The 20380-nt window shown below is 47.6% G+C and overlaps 1 protein-coding gene across 1 annotated transcript in view; it reads right to left on the bottom strand.

Moving 5' to 3' along the window:
- Positions 1-9367: 9367 nt before the first annotated feature.
- The window catches only part of MGRN1 (mahogunin ring finger 1), a 39682-nt gene continuing 28669 nt past the window's right edge, over positions 9368-20380 (bottom strand). The window contains exon 18 of the mRNA XM_063935437.1: positions 9368-10290. The gene's annotated coding sequence lies outside the window, so the exon portion shown is untranslated. The remainder of the gene's footprint in view (positions 10291-20380) is intronic.

Here is a 20380-nt window from a genome sequence, read left to right as displayed (position 1 = left end):
GCCAGTGTGTAGGGCCCATTACATTGTATTTGAAAATACTGTTAAGATATATGTAAATTTCCGCGTGTCAATTGTTCATGAAAAGTGGATTTTGGTACTTACCAGTTAAATCCTTTTCTTTGAATCCACAGGGGGTATTGAAGTACTCTTGGGATATGAACGGAGCGTTAGCAGGGATAGGCACATTTAAATATTTAAATTAGTAACCCTCCTTCCCCTCCATACTCCCAAGATGCCTCAGTGTTGTTTTGCTGAGCCGAACATGAGCAAAAGAGAGGATGAACAATGGAGAATTACAGAAAACATTATAACATAAAGAACAACTAGAAAGTTGACAAGACAATAGATAATCACCGTAACATTTAAACAAGCCGGAGAGAATGTGTTACCACAAGATACAGTATACTGAATTTACCACAAGACAGGTGAAACTGCTCTGGGTGGGCGTCTAGTGACCCCTATGGATTCAAAGAAAAAGGATTTAACTGGTATGTACCAAAATCCACTTTTCTTCTTCATCCACTAGGGGTCACTGGAGTACTCTTGGGACGTAGCAAAGTTACCCCCTTGGGCGGGAGAGCTTGTTGGCACCTGTAACCCTAGACGGGCAAAGCTAGATGCTGATGCCGCAAAAGTATCAAACTTGTAAAAGCGCATAAACGTGTGCACCGATGACCATGTAGCTGCACAGCAAAGTTGTGTTGTGGAAGCCCCACGACCTGCTGCCCATGACGTTCCGACAGTACCCGTGGAATGTGCTGAACTAGATGCAGGCGGCTGTAGACTAGCATGAAAGTAAGCTTGACGAATGGTCAGCTTAATCCATCTAGCCAAGGTCTGCTTGGAAGCCGGTCAACCTACCTGCATCATAGAGAACAAACAACGTATCTGTTTTATGTACTGTTGATGTTCGGGCCACATAAATCCGAAGCACACGAACCACATCCAAAGTAGCTGGAGATCCGGAACCTTCTGAAAAAACAGGAACTACGATTGGTTGATTTATATGAAAAGAAGATACTCCCTTTTGTAGAAAAGCGGGATTCATCCGAAGTTCCGCTCTGTGATCATGGAACACCAGATACGATGGTTTGCATGACAACGCACCCAATACAAAAACATGCCTTGCCGAAGCTAAGTATAATAGAAAAACTGTTTTCTAAGTTAGAAACTTAACATCCACTTGTTGTAAAGGTTCAAAAATTGAGGACTGCAAAAAGTCTAAAACTAGATTCAAGTCCCACGGAGCTGTAGATGGTATAAACGGAGGTTGAACTCTAAAGGGCCCCATACACTAGTGCAACATGTCAGACCCACATCTCGCAGGCGATCACCCTTGAACCGCCCGGCAGTTTCCTGGGCGGCAGGATCGCATAAGATCCTGTTCAACATATTTATCAATGACCTAGAAATAGGCCTGGAAAGCACAGTGTCAATCTTTGCAGATGATACTAAACTGTGTAAGGTAATTAATTCAGAATTGGATGTGGAGTCCTTGCAGAATGATCAATCTAAACTTCAACTCTGGGCGTGTAAATGGAAAATGAGGTTCAATACAGACAAATGCAAGGTTATGCATTTTGGGACTAAAAAAAAACTTGCATCCTTTATATTAAATGGGGAACGCCTAAGGGAAACAGAGTTGGAAAAAGATTTGGGGGTATTCATTGATAATAGGCTTAATAACCGTACACAATGTCAAAACGCAGTAAAGAAGGCAAGTAAGGTGTTAGCGTGCATAAAACAGGGAATTGAGACAAGGGACTCGGATGTAATCCTGCCGCTGTATAAGGCATTGGTACGTCCGCACCTGGAATATTGTGTTCAGTTTTGGGCACCATTGTATAAAAAAAGACATCAGTGAACTCGAAAGTGTTCAAAGGCGAGCTACTAAATTGATTAAAGGCCTAGAAGGACTGGAATATAAGGACAGACTTACTAGGCTGAATATGTATACACTAGAAAAGAGGCGTCTAAGAGGGGATATTATTAATATCTTCAAATATGTAAAGGGACATCACAAAGAGTTATCAGAGGAATTATTTCTTAAAAGAACACAGTTTAGGACACGTGGGCACTCGCTGCGACTGGAGGAGAGAAAGTTCCAAACGCAACGGCGGATGGGTTCTTCACTGTTAGGGCAATCAGGTTGTGGAATTCCCTGCCAGGGAAGGTGGTAATGGCGGACTCTGTAATTGGATTTAAAAAAGGAATGGATAAATTTCTGAATGAAAAAGCTATCCAAGGTTATAATACTTAAAATATCAACGTGGTTAATCCGGGGGGTAACATGAGTTATAGTAGCTAACTAGTCATAAAACATTATTCAGCGGGTATGTAGAATCATCACAACTTAAAACAGGTTGAACACGATGGGCAATTTGCCTCTATTCAACCTCAAATACTATGTTACTATGTTACATCGCATGCGGTCCTTTTGCATACGATGTATCTTATGCGATCCCAGCCATGCCTGCGGGGTCCGACATATCACAAGTGCAGTACAGTCAATCTAGGGAATCCGATCCGATGCTCATGGGAACGCGCATCGTCAACGCCATTTGGGCACGATTTCATCCGATATATTGGCCCGAATGGCCGAAATCGGGCATTATCGTTCTAGTGTATAGGGTCCTTTAGGACACCTTGCAGGAATGTATGCATTGTTGGCAAAAGAGCCAAACGGTGCTGAAAGAACATTGGCAAAGCAGATACCTGCACCTTTAGTGTCGCTAAACACAGTCCATCTAACCCAGTCTGTAAAAATAGCAAAAGATGGGATAACTTGACAGAAGAAGATGTCGAAAGCTGCCGAGCTTCACCCCAACCCATATAAGCTTGCCAAATCCTGTGATAATGAGCTGCTGTAACTGGCTTCCTAGCACGTAACATGGTTTGGTACAACAGACTCCAGAATGCCCTATCGTCTTAAGAGAGTGGTTTCAACAGCCACCCGTCAAACGCAGCCTTGCTAAATCGGGGTAAAGAAATGGACCCTGTTGCAGAAGGTTTGGACATAGCGGAAGCAGCCATGGATCGTCTGCGAGTAGACCGCAGAGATCCAAAAACCAATCTCTCGAAGACCAATGAGGCGCCACTAGTATGACGGTCGTGGACTCTTTTTTGATCCGCTTTAGCAACCGAGGAAGCAGCGGAAATGGTGTTAATAGATACACAAGGCTGTACGACCACGCTATTGTGAGAGCATCCACTGCCACAGCCTTTGGATCTCTTGTTCTGGACATATACTTGGGTGTCTGATGATTTTGGCGAGATACAATTAGATCCACCTGTGGTTAACCCCACCGCTGGACCAACATCTGGAACATTTCTGGATGTAAGGCCCATTCTCCTGGATGAAAATCCTGATGACTGAGATAATCTGTTTTCCATTTGTCCACTCCTGGAATGAACACTGCCAATAATATCAACTGGTGAAGCTCGGCCCAATTGAGGATTCAAGCAACTTCTCGCATGGCCATGCAACTTCGAGTCCCTCCTTATTTGTTGATGTATGCGACTGCCGATGCGTTGTCTGACAGAACCTGAACAGTCTGAGACTGGAAGATGTAAACTGCCTGTGCAGAGCGTTGTAATGGCCTGAGTTCCAGGACATTTATCGACGGTAATCTTTCTTAGTCTGACCACAGACTCTGAAGCCAACAATGCAGGACTACGGCTCACCAACAGCTGAGACTTGCGTCTGTCGTCAGAATTATCCAATTCCAGACTCCGAACCTTTTTCCCATGGTGAGATTTTGTACTTGGAGCCACCAGAGTAGTGATACTCTGGCCCTTGGAGACAACCGCACCATCTGATAAATTTGTATATGAGAGCCCGACCACTGTGCGAACAGATCTAGCTGAAAGGGACACAAGTTAAATATTCCGAACTGGAGTGCTTGGAAAGACACCACCATCTTTACTAACAGGCGAATGCACAAGTGCAGCTTGGTTTGAGCACTAACTGTACCAGATGATGAATACTTTGTGCTTTTACCTCTGGAAAGTAAATTAGTCGATCCACCGTATCCAGAATCATTTCCAGGTATTGAATCTGTTGAGACGGGACAAGGCTTGATTTTTTTTAAATTGACAATCCAACCATGCTGAACTAAGACATTGTACGGCAGTAAGGCATTCTGTAGGAGTATTTGTTGAGACGACGCCTTGAGTAGGTCGTCTAAGTATGGAACTATTCTCTCTCCCAGGGATCAGAGATGAGCAATCATCAGACATAATTTTCGTGAATACCCAACGTGGTGATGCGAAGCCAAACGGTAGTGCCTGAAATTGATAATGGTTTTGTTGTACTGCAAACCTTAAGTACACCTGATGCGGTGGCCAAATTGGAATGTGTAAGTACGCATCCTTGAGTCCCAGTGAAATCATGAATTCCTGTGGTTCTAGAACCGCAATCACTGACCGCAGTGATTTCATCTTGAATCAGTAGTAAGTGATTGAGCCCCTTTAGGTTCAATATCTGTCTGACCGAGGCGTCCGGCTTTGGTACTACAAAAAGAGTGGAATAAAATCCCTGACTTTGCTGGTGTACTGGTACCTGAATTAAAACTGCTGAATCTAAGACAGACTAAATAGCGGTCTGCAGAACTGCCTTGTCTGCTGACACAGGCAGACTTGTCTTGAAAAACCTCATCGGTGATAAACCATCGAACTCCATATTGTAACCTTTGAACACGAAATTGTGGATCCACCCATCTGTGGATGTCTGAAATCATGCCAAGTGAAATGTTTGAAGGCGTGCTCCCACAACTGAAGATCCGAGATGGGCTGGAAGCCCGTCATGCCACTGGCTTGTCAGCTGGCTTTGTGTTTTGACGACGGATAGTGGCTTGTTGGAAACCACGTCCTCTACCACGTCTACTGTGTACGGTTGTTCCTCGAGCACTGCCTTGAAAGGACTGAGGTCTAAAAGATTTGAACGCTGGTCCAGGGTATTTTCTGTTAAGAACTGATGCGGGCAATGGTAGGAAAACAGACTTTCACCCAGTACCCTGAGAAATGCAATTTGTCAAAATAAGGACCAAATAACATATCGCCAGTATAAGGCAATGCCTCTATTCCTTGTTTTGAATCAGTCTCGGCATGCCAAGACTGCTACCAAAGCGCCCGACAGGCCGCAATCCGTGAACTTACTTGTCCAACATCCATAGATGCCGTAGCCAAATACTCCACCGATTAAATGTGATAGGTTAGAAGTAACAGCTGGTTTGAGAAACGACCCCGTTGTAGGCTTATCTTGAGCTGTTTCACCCATGCAACTACAGCCATGTTAACCCAAACTCCAACTAAAACAAGTCTAAGTGACACTTCTGCAGCTGTATAAATGGACTTTAGCAGGGCCTTCAGCTTACGCTGCGACGGGTCTTTAAGCGTTATTGCAGCTGGGGCTGGAAAAGTTAACTTATTTGAAGGTTTTAAAACTAAAAAGAGTCCACTAGTGGGGAAATTTCCCAGTTGGATATCATAGTGGAAAAGGATAGTTAGATAGAACGTGGAGGCCACACACACTACTGAGCCTCATTTTGACTTGTTTTAAGGACATTACATCAAAGTTGGAAATGCCTGTAATGTGTTTTTCCACTTTAATTTTGAGGGTGACTCCAAATCCAGACCTCCATGGGTTAATAAATTTGATTTCCATTGATAATTTGTGTGATTTTGTTGTCAGCACATTCAACTATGCAAAGAACAAAGTATTTAATAAGAATATTTCATTCATTCAGATCTAGGATGTGTTATTTTAGTGTTCCCTTTATTTTTTTGAGCAGTGTATGTATGTATATAATTCCCCCACCGCTGTAACCCAGTGCAGAGTGGCAGATGGATACTAACACCCCTGCTGCGCAACTAAGTGGCGGCAGCGTGAGCGGTGACGGGCTCAGGGCAGCGTATCATCCTGAGCTCTGCACATACAGTTAAAACCTACCCCCACACCCGGAGCAGCAGCAGCGTGAGATGACCGTCCGCTCCCTGCAGCGGTGGCGACAGTACAATGTGTGTAGCAAGACCGGGCACCAGGCAGCGGTGCTGAGAACACACACAGTACCTTGTTAGATTACAGACAGCTACTGCAACTTACATAGCGGCAAAAGCGTCCTATTACCCCGAAGCGGTGGCAGCATGATCTGACCGCCGCTGGAGACAGTAACACTGACACACAGAGTAGTACCTGTTGCCGGGGTCTGGAGCACTGACGGGGCTTCTCTCCAAGCTCTGTGCTACTCCTACAGCCAAGGCTGAAATCAGCTTATGCTGATGAAGGTCTATGGCGAGGCTCCTCTGTCTGAGCGCCAACAAGCCTCTGCTGCACATCAGCAGCACACAGTCCTGGACCCAAGCTTCTTAATAAGCTGGGAAGGGACAGTGAAAGTAAAAACAAAAATTAAAAAGTAAAAGTCTGGAGACTTCCAGAAGGTGCCCTTCGCTGGTGAAGGCACAAAAAACACTGAGGCATCTTGGGAGTAAGGAGGTAGTGGAGGGTTACTAATTTAAAAATATTTAAATGTGCCTATCCCTGCTACCGTTCCATCCATATCCCAAGAGTACTCCAGTGACCCCTAGTAGATAAAGAAGAAGAAAATACATTCTTTCTAAGTCATGAGTGCAAATCTTTCATGAATAGAATATTCCTAATGAATTTAAAGGTATATTTCCAGGTACAACCTTTGCAAGTATGTTAGTAGAAGATATATATTTAGTGATTAATTATAAATCCTAAATAGTAGAAAATACATTTGCTTTAGGAATATGAGAGTAACAGGCGGAGGGAAATTAAACTCCCCCTTTTCAGGCACTTACATCAACTACTGAGGCTATGGACTCTGGTGATTCTGCTGAGTGGGTTAAATCTGAATTTCCTTCAAAAATGATAGGCTGGAGTCCTTTACTGGAACAGACAGGTGGTTGTTCTTTGTCCAGACAAACAGATGGAAACAGATTTGGTTCTGAAATACTTGAATTGTCTTCAGAACGCTGAGGACAACTCTCTCCCATCACTGGAGAATGTAACTTGTTAGAAGTAGCTGAACCTGGTTAAGGAACCTCTGATGGGTAAGAAGATATTTCTGGAACTGACTGGCAGAAGTTCCCAGTGGACTCTGGCAATACACAGAGAGCTCTGTTCTGAGGTTAAACATTTGAGGCACTAGAAAACTCCTCTGGCACAGCGGTAAATGCATCATCCGCTGAGACTATGGACTCAAGACACCTTATTAAGGTATTAGGATCAGAACCCCCTTCTGGGATAACAAACTGCAGTTCCTTACTGCCGCTAGCAGATGAAAGTTCATTATGTAAACACACACATGGAATCGGATTAATGATGGAAACACTTGAAGGAATTAAAAGTGTTAGAATCCAAAATGCTTGATCCATCCGAGTCAGAAGAGAGTTCTGGAAGTACAGATGATCCTTCTTGGACCTGTGCCATGCTGGCATCCACCATGTGAATTCCCATAAGAAATGGCTGAGAGGAAACCAGGTCAGTGGCACAAGGAATCCTACTAGAACTTAAAAGATCTGCTGTCTGTTCTAGGATTGGAAATGCATGCATCTCTACGGAAGTCAAAACTTCGGATGCCTCCCCTGAAGCTAGCAAGTCAAATGCCTTTCTTGAAACAGAATCATTAGACTCCCCTTCCGGGGTTTTAGATTTGGATATTCCTCTAGGTATAATTAGAGCAAATGTTTCTCTTGAAACTGGAGACTCTGATGCCCCTCCTTGGGCTGCGGAATCAGACACCCCTCCTCGGGCTACAGAATCAGACACCCCTCCTTGGGCTAAAATTTCAGAGGTCTCTCCAGAGACTACGGGTATGGATATTTTACTTGAAGCTAGCGAGACCGAAGCCTCCACAGAGGCTTCAGTCACTGCCATGACCGAACAGGGAGAACCCAGGGCCAATGGTAAGACTCCAGGCCCTGACACACAGCCTCCCAGATACAGCAGTGACCTGCTACACATGCATACACGGGATGAGGTTAAGATCCTGACTGACAAAATACCAACGCTGGAATCCAGACACCCGTCAAAATCCCAACAGGGTCAGGATACAGATGTCGGAACTTTGGAAGCAGGGATCCTGACCATTGCAAGTATAGCTGCCGAGCTTGTGATAGTGCCGGGTGGGGCGATTTAGCAGATACTGCGGAAGGGTGGGGGGTTAGGGACCACCAGGGGATTAAGTTAGGCAATAAGTTGGAGGTTTAGGCTGTGCGGCGGGGGTAGGTGTAGGCACCAGCATGGGCGGGGGGAGGGGGGGGGGGGGGCATGGGGGGGGGGGATAGGCACCACTGGGGGAGGGGGGGAGGATTGGTCTAGGCATTAAGGTGGGGGTGGGAAGGGGGAGGTTTGGGGACAGGGTTTAGCATAGTTAAGTCCTCCCTGTCAGGATTTCTTACTTTGGGACACCGGTGTTGGCATTTTAACTGCCAGCATCCCGTCTGGCGGTCACATTCATTACACAGCCACCCAAGATACAGCAGTAACACACTACACAATAACCCAGATACAGCAGTGACCCACTACACACTAACACAACCAGATACAGCAGTGACCTGCAACACAATAACCCAGATACAGCAGTGACACATGGAGCGGCAGAGCAGCTGCAACATACACAGCGGCTCTTTCATGTGTTGTATACGGACTTAAATATATCGACCTCACAGATACCGGTCCTCTCGCAGTTGTTGCTAGTTCGGATCATACAATAATCATAATGCATCAGTTTGTGTAATTATGTCACACATTTACTGCTGGAAAGAATTTGTGTAAGGAGAACATTCTATGGAGATGAGGAGTAATTTAGTAGGTGGCCTATTATTATTATTAGAGATGAGCGGGTTCGGTTTTACTCTGTGCTCAAAACGGCATCTTATTGGCTCACGGATGTCACGTGTGTTGGATAGCCAATAAGAAAAATCCAGATAAAACCAAACTGGCGTTAAATCCGGAACCGCTCATCTCTAATTATTATATGGAAGAAAAGGCAATGAAATCACCCCTTGCTATCGGCACCTTACACTGGGTCTCGTCACCAGCGCCGGAGACAAAGCTCTCCTTCCTCACAATAACCTAGGATACAGCTGGGAAGTTACAGGTGGCAGGTGGGGACCCCATATAATCTATGTATAGCACTACAGCCGTGTGAGCCCCGACCGCTCTAGAGGGTATATATTATGTGTGTTGAGTGGAGGTAAGTCCCAGCAATAACCTCATACAACCGGAAATGTAACATACAGTATACGTGGTGTACATATGTGAGGTGTGCAATGCGTGTACATACAATGTGCGGCTTATAGAAGAAGAAAATAAATATTCAAAAACAAAGATTTTTTTATTTTTTTTATTAATTCAGATTCAGTTTATATGAGTGATAATTAAAAAAAGAAAATAATCCAGTAAATGCCTTCATCTGTAATATTACTCTTCCTATAGTCCCGAACCGTGATTACCCCCGTTCCTGTCAGACATTGCACAAAGCGGCGGGAAGGATAATAGCCGTTTCATTTAGTGTTACCCTTTAGGGTGCACCCATCACCCCCATGAAGGCAGCCATTTTGTCACACAGCCAACTCACTAGGGACACCGTGCCTCAAGCCTCGGCGATGCCACTGGCTCTCACAGAATTAGAAGGGGATGGGTACACATGGATATTTGGGGCAGGGACCTGGCAGTACCTTATGAGTATATCAGGCTTGGGGCAGCTCTGAGCAGGGAGACCCCGCGCTGACACAACAGCCGCCTTAGTGATCTCCAGCTGCTTTCCACCAAGTCCCAATGGAAGTGCTGGAAAGAGGGGCGGCTGCAGGCATAGCCAGAGGGCACCAAAGAGGCCGTGGTAAGGGCAGGACGCCAAACAGATGGGCGGCTGCCGGCACCGTTACAGGCGGCAAAGAGATGGGCGGCTGCTGGCACAGTCACAGGACGCCAAAGAGCGGGGTCTGAGCCACCGCTAACAACACATATACATTGCAATGCAGACATGCAGGCTGGCGCACACGGTGCTACGGTCACATCTGTACACACAGGACTGGCACAGTAACAATGCACACTGGCACATCAAGCTGGCATGTTGTAGTGTAGCTTCCCTAACAGGCGGCTCTAGGTTTGGATATATTGCAGAGTCTCTCTACCCTCCCCTCCGGAATGTAGATGATTGGAGAAGTAATTGAATGTCCTTTTCCCCCTCTCTGAGAACCCCAAAATGATCCAATGGGTGGAGAGTAGGGATTTGTTCGATGTGGTCACGTGTCAGGTCCAACCTGTTGGTGGTAGAGATGGAACATAAAGGACACAATTAATATATTTTTAGATCATTGCAGACCAGTGACGTTGGGCATATTGCACCACAGGGACCAGCATCTCCAGAATTCTGCATGACTGAAGACTCTCTCTCCCTCCCTCCCCCCCCCAAAAAAAAAAAAAAAAAAAATCACAACAGAGAAGGAAAATGTTGGCACAGAACTACTACAATATGCTGCTGGTTGGACCAGAAATGGTTTCTTGCAAGGACAGTTTAATGCCAGGCAGCACGGAACACCTGCTACAGACGACTCAGATGCTGCCCGGCTCCCCGTGCACCCGGCTGTGCGCAGCGTGACATGATGTTAGCGGTCACGCTGCGCAGCCAGACGCACAACCACCTGCCCCGGCCGAGTACTGTGCTTGTAAGTAGCCCCAATCACTGCTCCCCAGTGACAACAACCTGAGGGTGTGAGATCATGCAGCTGTGGTGGCCAAAGGCACTTTGCAATTAATCAGTAGCGCCATGGAGACACAAAGCTGTGCGGGCAGTAGCGCTATGCTGCTGGAGATGGGCGCAAAGAATGTTACCCTCCACTAAACGTCCAATGAAAGCATGCAGGACCCCCCAAGTGATAAAATCTGGGTAACACCTTGGGGATGACTGCCGTTAGACGCGACAATGAGGAACAAGGAGGGCAGGAGAGCAGGCTGGACAGGGACCTCCGGATCACTCTGTACTGTCCTCACTTATTGGGTCATGCAAGTTTAAAAACGATGGAATTGAGAATTTAAGAGACTGAAATATACATGTAATAACTCATCTGCTCCATCTCCTTCCCGGCAGCCAATGTGCATCACGCTGCTTACGGAGGAGCCGTCTATTAGCAAGTGTGATACAGAAGTTATAGGCCGTACACATTAGGCGACATCAATGAAAGATCTGAACGATATCGTTCATATCTTTCAGTGTGTAGGCACCAACGATGAACGACGCGCGGCTCCGCGCTCGTTTATCGTTGGTGCAGGGTCGCTTATACATGCAGGCCAATATGGACAATTAGACATTAAAAAGAGAGACCGTCAAAAGGTCGACAGGATCAAAATGGTCGACATACAGATGGAGCCACGCTAATCGTGGCTCCGTCTGTGCCTAGGCGCACCTAGGACTTGGCGTCTCAGTCTTCACTTAAATAGAGAGCGTCTCCGTCCGTGTCGCCCGGACAGAGATGCTCTGAACTCCGCTCGCTACAAGGTTACTAAAAGGTAATAGTTTGTGACACGGATAGTAATTGCAGAAAGAAAAAAAATAAGAATTTACTTACCGATAATTCTATTTCTCGTAGTCCGTAGTGGATGCTGGGGACTCCGTAAGGACCATGGGGAATAGCGGCTCCGCAGGAGACAGGGCACAAAAGTAAAAGCTTTAGGATCAGGTGGTGTGCACTGGCTCCTCCCCCTATGACCCTCCTCCAAGCCTCAGTTAGGATACTGTGCCCGGACGAGCGTACACAATAAGGAAGGATTTTGAATCCCGGGTAAGACTCATACCAGCCACACCAATCACACTGTACAACCTGTGATCTGAACCCAGTTAACAGCATGATAACAGCGGAGCCTCTGAAAAGATGGCTCACAACAATAATAACCCGATTTTTGTAACAATAACTATGTACAAGTATTGCAGACAATCCGCACTTGGGATGGGCGCCCAGCATCCACTACGGACTACGAGAAATAGAATTATCGGTAAGTAAATTCTTATTTTCTCTGACGTCCTAAGTGGATGCTGGGGACTCCGTAAGGACCATGGGGATTATACCAAAGCTCCCAAACGGGCGGGAGAGTGCGGATGACTCTGCAGCACGGAATGAGAGAACTCCAGGTCCTCCTCAGCCAGGGTATCAAATTTGTAGAATTTTGCAAACGTGTTTGCCCCTGACCAAGTAGCAGCTCGGCAAAGTTGTAAAGCCGAGACCCCTCGGGCAGCCGCCCAAGATGAGCCCACCTTCCTTGTGGAATGGGCATTTACATATTTTGGCTGTGGCAGGCCTGCCACAGAATGTGCAAGCTGAATTGTACTACACATCCAACTAGCAATCGTCTGCTTAGAAGCAAGAGCACCCAGTTTGTTGGGTGCATACAGGATAACAGCAAGTCAGTTTTCCTGACTCCAGCCGTCCTGGAAACCTATATTTTCAGGGCCCTGACAACATCTAGCAACTTGGAGTCCTCCAAGTCCCTAGTAGCCGCAGGTACCACAATAAGCTGGTTCAGTTGAAACGCTGACACCACCTTAGGGAGAAACTGGGGACGAGTCCGCAGCTCTGCCCTGTCCGAATGGACAATCAGATATGGGCTTTTGTGAGACAAAGCCGCCAATTCTGACACTCGCCTGGCCGAGGCCAGGGCCAACAGCATGGTCACTTTCCATGTGAGATATTTCAAATCCACAGATTTGAGCGGTTTAAACCAATGTGATTTGAGGAATCCCAGAACTACGTTGAGATCCCACAGTGCCACTGGAGGCACAAAAGGGGGTTGTATATGCAGTACTCCCTTGACAAACTTCTGGACTTCAGGAACTGAAGCCAATTCTTTCTGGAAGAAAATCGACAGGGCCGAAATTTGAACCTTAATGGACCCCAATTTGAGGCCCATAGACACTCCTGTTTGTAGGAAATGCAGGAATCGACCGAGTTGAAATTCCTCCGTGGGGGCCTTCTTGGCCTCACACCATGCAACATATTTTCGCCAAATGCGGTGATAATGTTGTGCGGTCACCTCCTTCCTGGCTCTGACCAGGGTAGGGATGACCTCTTCCGGAATGCCTTTTTCCCTTAGGATCCGGCGTTCAACCGCCATGCCGTCAAACGCAGCCGCGGTAAGTCTTGGAACAGACATGATCCTTGCTGAAGCAAGTCCCTTCTTAGTATCTCTTGAAGTTCCGGGTACCACGTCCTTCTTGGCCAATCCGGAGCCACGAGTATAGTTCTTACTCCTCTCCGTCTTATAATTCTCAGTACCTTGGGTATGAGAGGCAGAGGAGGGAACACATACACCGACTGGTACACCCACGGTGTTACCAGAGCGTCCCAGCTATTGCCTGAGGTTCTCTAGACCTGGCGCAATACCTGTCCAGTTTTTTGTTCAGACGGGACGCCATCATGTCCACCTTTGGTCTTTTCCAACGGTTCACAATCATGTGGAAGACTTCCAGATGAAGTCCCCACTCTCCCGGGTGGAGGTCGTGCCTGCTGAGGAAGTCTGCTTCCCAGTTGTCCACTCCCGGAATGAACACCGCTGACAGTGTTATCACATGATTTTTCGCCCCGCGAAGAATCCTTGCTGTCATTTCCCTCCTGCTTCTTGTGCCGCCCTGTCTGTTTACGTGGGCGACTGCCGTGATGTTGTCCGACTGGATCAGCACCGGTTGACTTTGAAGCAAAGGTCTTCCTAGGCTCAGAGCATTGTAAATTGCCCTTAGCTCCAGTATATTTATGTGGAGAGAAGTCTCCAGACTTGACCACACTCCTTGGAAATTTCTTCCCTGTGTGACTGCTCCCCAGCCTCTCAGGCTGGCATCCGTGGTCACCAGGACCCAGTCCTGAATGCCGAATCTGCTGCCCTCTAGTAGATGAGCACTCTGCAGCCACCACAGAAGAGACACCCTTGTCCTTGGAGACAGGATTATCCGCTGATGCATCTGAAGATGCGATCCGGACCATTCGTCCAGCAGATCCCACTGAAAAAATTCTTGCGTGAAATCTGCCGAATGGAATCGCTTCGTAAGAAGCCACCATTTTTCCCAGGACTCTTGTGCATTGATGCACTGACACTTGGCCTGGTTTTAGGAGGTTTCTGACTAGCTCGGATAACTCCCTGGCTTTCTCCTCCGGGAGAAACACCTTTTTCTGGACTGTGTCCAGAATCATCCCTAGGAACAGCAGACGTGTCGTCGGAATCAGCTGCGATTTTGGAATATTTAGAATCCACCCGTGCTGTCGTAGAACTACTTGAGATAGTGCTACTCCGACCTCCAACTGTTCTCTGGACCTTGCCCTTATCAGGAGATCGTCCAAGTAAGGGATAATTAAGACGCCTTTTCTTTGAAGAAGAATCATCATTTCGGCCATTACCTTGGTAAAGACCCGGGGTGCCGTGGACAATCCAAACGGCAGCGTCTGAAACCGATAGTGACAGTTCTGTACCACGAACCTGAGGTACCCTTGGTGAGAAGGGCAAATTGGGACATGGAGGTAAGCATCCTTGATGTCCAGGGACACCATATAGTCCCCTTCTTCCTGGTTCGCTATCACTGCTCTGAGTGACTCCATCTTGATTTGAACCTTTGTATGTAAGTGTTCAAAGATTTCAGATTTAGAATAGGTCTCACCGAGCCGTCTGGCTTCAGTACCACAAATAGTGTGGAATAATACCCCTTTCCTTGTTGTAGGAGGGGTACTTTGATTATCACCTGCTGGGAATACAGCTTGTGAATTGTTTCCAATACTGCCTCCCTGTCGGAGGGAGACGTTGGTAAAGCAGACTTCAGGCAACCTGCGAGGGGGAGACGTCTCTAATTTCCAATCTGTACCCCTGGGATACTACTTGTAGGATCCAGGGGTCCACTTGCGAGTGAGCCCACTGCGTGCTGAAACTCTTGAGACGACCCCCCACCGCACCTGAGTCCGCTTGTACGGCCCCAGCGTCATGCTGAGGACTTGGCAGAAGCGGTGGAGGGCTTCTGTTCCTGGGAAGGGGCTGCCTGCTGCAGTCTTCTTCCCTTTCCTCTACCCCTGGACAGATATGACTGGCCTTTGCCCGCTTGCCCTTATGGGGACGAAAGGACTGAGGCTGAAAAGACGGTGTCTTTTTCTGCTGAGATGTGACTTGGGGTAAAAAAGGTGGATTTTCCAGCTGTTGCCGTGGCCACCAGGTCCGATGGACCGACCCCAAATAACTCCTCCCCTTTATACGGCAATACTTCCATGTGCCGTTTGGAATCTGCATCACCTGACCACTGTCATGTCCATAAACATCTTCTGGCAGACATGGACATCGCACTTACTCTTGATGCCAGAGTGCAAATATCCCTCTGTGCATCTCGTATATATAGAAATGCATCCTTTAAATGCTCTATAGTCAATAAAATACTGTCCCTGTCAAGGGTATCAATATTTTCAGTCAGGGAATCCGACCAATCCACCCCAGCGCTGCACATCCAGGCTGATGCGATCGCTAGTCGCAGTATAACACCAGTATGTGTGTATATACTTTTTAGGATATTTTCCAGCCTCCTATCAGCTGGCTCCTTGAGGGCGGCCGTATCTGGAGACGGTAACGCCACTTGTTTTGATAAGCGTGTGAGCGCCTTATCCACCCTAGGGGGTGTTTCCCAACGCGCCCTAACTTCTGGCGGGAAAGGGTATAACGCCAATAATTTTCTATCGGGGGAAACCCACGCATCATCACACACTTCATTTAATTTATCTGATTCAGGAAAAACTACAGGTAGTTTTTTCACACCCCACATAATACCCTTTTTTGTGGTACTTGTAGTATCAGAAATATGTAACACCTCCTTCATTGCCCTTAACATGTAACGTGTGGCCCTAATGGAAAATACGTTTGTTTCTTCACCGTCGACACTGGAGTCAGTGTCCGTGTCTGTGTCTGTGTCGACCGACTGAGGTAATGAGCGTTTTAAAGCCCCTGACGGTGTTTGAGACGCCTGGACAGGTACTAATTGGTTTGCCGGCCGTCTCATGTCGTCAACCGACCTTGCAGCGTGTTGACATTATCACGTAATTCCCTAAATAAGCCATCCATTCCGGTGTCGACTCCCTAGAGAGTGACATCACCATTACAGGCAATTGCTCTGTCTCCTCACCAACATCGTCCTCATACATGTCGACACACACGTACCGACACACAGCACACACACAGGGAATGCTCTGATAGAGGACAGGACCCCACTAGCCCTTTGGGGAGACAGAGGGAGAGTTTGCCAGCACACACCAAAACGCTATAATTATACAGGGACAACCTTATATAAGTGTTTTCCCTTATAGCATCTTAATATATAATAATATCGCCACATAAAATGCCCCCCCTCTCTGTTTTAACCCTGTTTCTGTAGTGCAGTGCAGGGGAGAGCCTGGGAGCCTTCCTAGCAGCGGAGCTGTGTAGGAAAATGGCGCTGTGTGCTGAGGAGAATAGGCCCCGCCCCCTTTTCGGCGGGCTTCTTCTCCCGGTTTTCTGACAACCTGGCAGGGGTTAAATACATCCATATAGCCCCAGAGGCTATATGTGATGTATTTTTAGCCAGCATAGGTACTTTCATTGCTGCCCAGGGCGCCCCCCCCAGCGCCCTGCACCCTCAGTGACCGTTGGTGTGAAGTGTGCTGAGAGCAATGGCGCACAGCTGCAGTGCTGTGCGCTACCTCATGAAGACTGAGAAGTCTTCAGCCGCCGGTTTCTGGACCTCTTCTCTCTTCGGCATCTGCAAGGGGGTCGGCGGCGCGGCTCCGGTGACCCATCCAGGCTGTACCTGTGATCGTCCCTCTGGAGCTAGTGTCCAGTAGCCTAAGAAGCCAATCCATCCTGCACGCAGGTGAGTTCACTTCTTCTCCCCTAAGTCCCTCGTTGCAGTGAGCCTGTTGCCAGCAGGACTCACTGAAAATAAAAAACCTAACAAAACTTTTACTCTAAGCAGCTCTTTAGGAGAGCCACCTAGATTGCACCCTTCTCGGCCGGGCACAAAAACCTAACTGAGGCTTGGAGGAGGGTCATAGGGGGAGGAGCCAGTGCACACCACCTGATCCTAAAGCTTTTACTTTTGTGCCCTGTCTCCTGCGGAGCCGCTATTCCCCATGGTCCTTACGGAGTCCCCAGCATCCACTTAGGACGTCAGAGAAAATAAGAATTTACTTACTGATAATTCTATTTCTCATAGTCCGTAGTGGATGCTGGGACTTCCGTAAGGACCATGGGGAATAGCGGCTCCGCAGGAGACTGGGCACAAAAAGTAAAAGCTTTAGACTAGCTGGTGTGCACTGGCTCCTCCCCCTATGACCCTCCTCCAAGCCTCAGTTAGGATACTGTGCCCGGACGAGCGTACATAATAAGGAAGGATTTTGAATCCCGGGTAAGACTCATACCAGCCACACCAATCACACTGTACAACCTGTGATCTGAACCCAGTTAACAGTATGATAAACGTAGGAGCCTCTGAAAAGATGGCTCACAACAATAAACAACCCGATTTTTTGTAACAATAACTATATACAAGTATTGCAGACAATCCGCACTTGGGATGGGCGCCCAGCATCCACTACGGACTATGAGAAATAGAATTATCGGTAAGTAAATTCTTATTTTCTCTGACGTCCTAGTGGATGCTGGGACTTCCGTAAGGACCATGGGGATTATACCAAAGCTCCCAAACGGGCGGGAGAGTGCGGATGACTCTGCAGCACCGAATGAGAGAACTCCAGGTCCTCCTCAGCCAAGGTATCGAATTTGTAAAATTTTGCAAACTTGTTTGCCCCTGACCAAGTAGCTGCTCGGCAAAGTTGTAAAGCCGAGACCCCTCGGGCAGCCGCCCAAGATGAGCCCACTTTTCTTGTGGAATGGGCTTTAACAGATTTTGGCTGTGGCAGTCCTGCCACAGAATGTGCAAGCTGAATTGTACTACAAATCCAACGAGCAATCGTCTGCTTAGAAGCAGGAGCACCCAGCTTGTTGGGTGCATACAGGATAAACAGCGAGTCAGATTTTCTGACTCCAGCCGTCCTGGAAACATATATTTTCAGGGCCCTGACTACGTCCAACAACTTGGAGTCCTCCAAGTCCCTAGTAGCCGCAGGCACCACAATAGGTTGGTTCATGTGAAATGCTGAAACCACCTTAGGGAGAAATTGAGGACGAGTCCTCAATTCTGCCCTGTCTGAATGAAAAATTAGGTAAGGGCTTTTATATGACAAAGCCGCCATTTCTGAGACACGCCTGGCTGACGCCAGAGCTAACAGCATGGCCACCTTCCATGTGAGATATTTTAATTCCACAGTGGTGAGTGGTTCAAACCAATGTGATTTTAGGAACCCTAAAACTACATTGAGATCCCAAGGTGCCACTGGTGGCACAAAAGGAGGTTGTATATGCAGTACCCCCTTGACAAACGTCTGAACTTCAGGCAATGAAGCCAGTTCTTTCTGGAAGAAGATCGACAGGGACGAAATTTGAACCTTAATGGATCCTAATTTTAGGCCCATAGACAGTCCTGCTTGCAGGAAATGCAGGAAACGACCCAGTTGAAATTCCTCTGTGGGGGCCTTCTTAGCCTCACATCAGGAAACATATTTTCGCCAAATGCGGTGATAATGTTTCGCAGTTACATCCTTCCTGGCTTTTATCAGGGTAGGGATGACTTCATCTGGAATGCCTTTTTCCATCAGGATCCGGCGTTCAACCGCCATGCCGTCAAACGCAGCCGCGGTAAGTCTTGGAACAGACAAGGTCCCTGCTGGAGCAGGTCCTTTCTTAGAGGTAGAGGCCACGGGTCCTCCGTGAGCATCTCTTGCAGTTCCGGGTACCAAGTTCTTCTTGGCCAATCCGGAGCCACGAGTATAGTCTTCACTCCTCTCCTTCTTATGATTCTCAGTACTTTTGGAATGAGAGGCAGAGGAGGGAACACATACACCGACTGATACACCCACGGTGTTACCAGAGCGTCCACCGCTATTGCCTGAGGGTCCCTTGACCTGGCGCAATATCTGTCCAGTTTTTTGTTGAGACGGGACGCCATCATGTCCACCTTTGGTTTTTCCCAACGGTTTACAATCACTTGAAAGACTTCTGGGTGAAGTCCCCACTCCCCCGGGTGGAGGTCGTGTCTGCTGAGGAAGTCTGCTTCCCAGTTGTCCACTCCCGGAATGAACACTGCTGACAGTGCCACCACATGATTTTCCGCCCAGCGAAGAATCCTTGCAGCTTCTGCCATTGCCCTCCTGCTTCTTGTGCCGCCCTGTCTGTTGACGTGGGCGACTGCCGTGATGTTGTCCGATTGGATCAATACCGACTGACCCTGAAGCAGAGGCCTTGCTTGACTTAGGGCATTGTAAATGGCCCTTAGTTCCAGGATATTTATGTGAAGAGACGTTTCCATGCTTGACCACAAGCCCTGGAAATTTCTTCCCTGTGTGACTGCTCCCCAGCCTCTCAGGCTGGCATCGGTGGTCACCAGCATGCAATCCTGAATGCCGAATCTGCGGCCCTCTAGAAGATGAGCACTCTGTAACCACCACAGGAGAGACACCCTTGTCCTTGGAGATAGGGTTATCCGCTGATGCATCTGAAGATGCGATCCGGACCATTTGTCCAGCAGATCCCACTGAAAAGTTCTTGCATGGAATCTTCCGAATGGAATCGCTTCGTAAGAAGCCACCATTTTTCCCAGGACTCTCGTGCATTGATGCACTGACACTTGGCCTGGTTTTAGGAGTTTCCTGACTAGCTCGGATAACTCCCTGGCCTTCTCCTCCGGGAGAAACACCTTTTTCTGGACTGTGTCCAGAATCATCCCCAGGAACAGTAGACGTGTTGTTGGAATCAGCTGTGATTTTGGGATATTTAGGATCCACCCGTGCTGACGTAGCACTACCTGAGATAGTGCTACTCCGACCTCTAACTGTTCCCTGGACCTTGCCCTTATCAGGAGATCGTCCAAGTAAGGGATAATTAAGACGCCTTTTCTTCGAAGAAGAATCATCATTTCGGCCATTACCTTGGTAAAGACCCGTGGTGCCGTGGACAATCCAAACGGCAGCGTCTGAAACTGATAATGACAGTTTTGTACCACAAACCTGAGGTACCCTTGGTGAGAAGGGTAGATTGGGACATGGAGATAAGCATCTTTGATGTCCAGAGACACCATATAGTCCCCTTCTTCCAGGTTCGCTATCACTGCTCTGAGTGACTCCATCTTGAATTTGAACCTTTTTATGTAAGTGTTCAAGGATTTTAGATTTAAAATTGGTCTCACCGAGCCGTCCGGCTTCGGTACCACAAACAGCGTGGAATAATACCCCTTTCCCTGTTGTAGGAGGG

The sequence above is a fragment of the Pseudophryne corroboree genome, chromosome 7, assembly GCF_028390025.1.
Source record: "Pseudophryne corroboree isolate aPseCor3 chromosome 7, aPseCor3.hap2, whole genome shotgun sequence".
Taxonomy (NCBI): domain Eukaryota; kingdom Metazoa; phylum Chordata; class Amphibia; order Anura; family Myobatrachidae; genus Pseudophryne; species Pseudophryne corroboree.
This window is presented reverse-complemented; position numbering and strand designations above follow the sequence as displayed.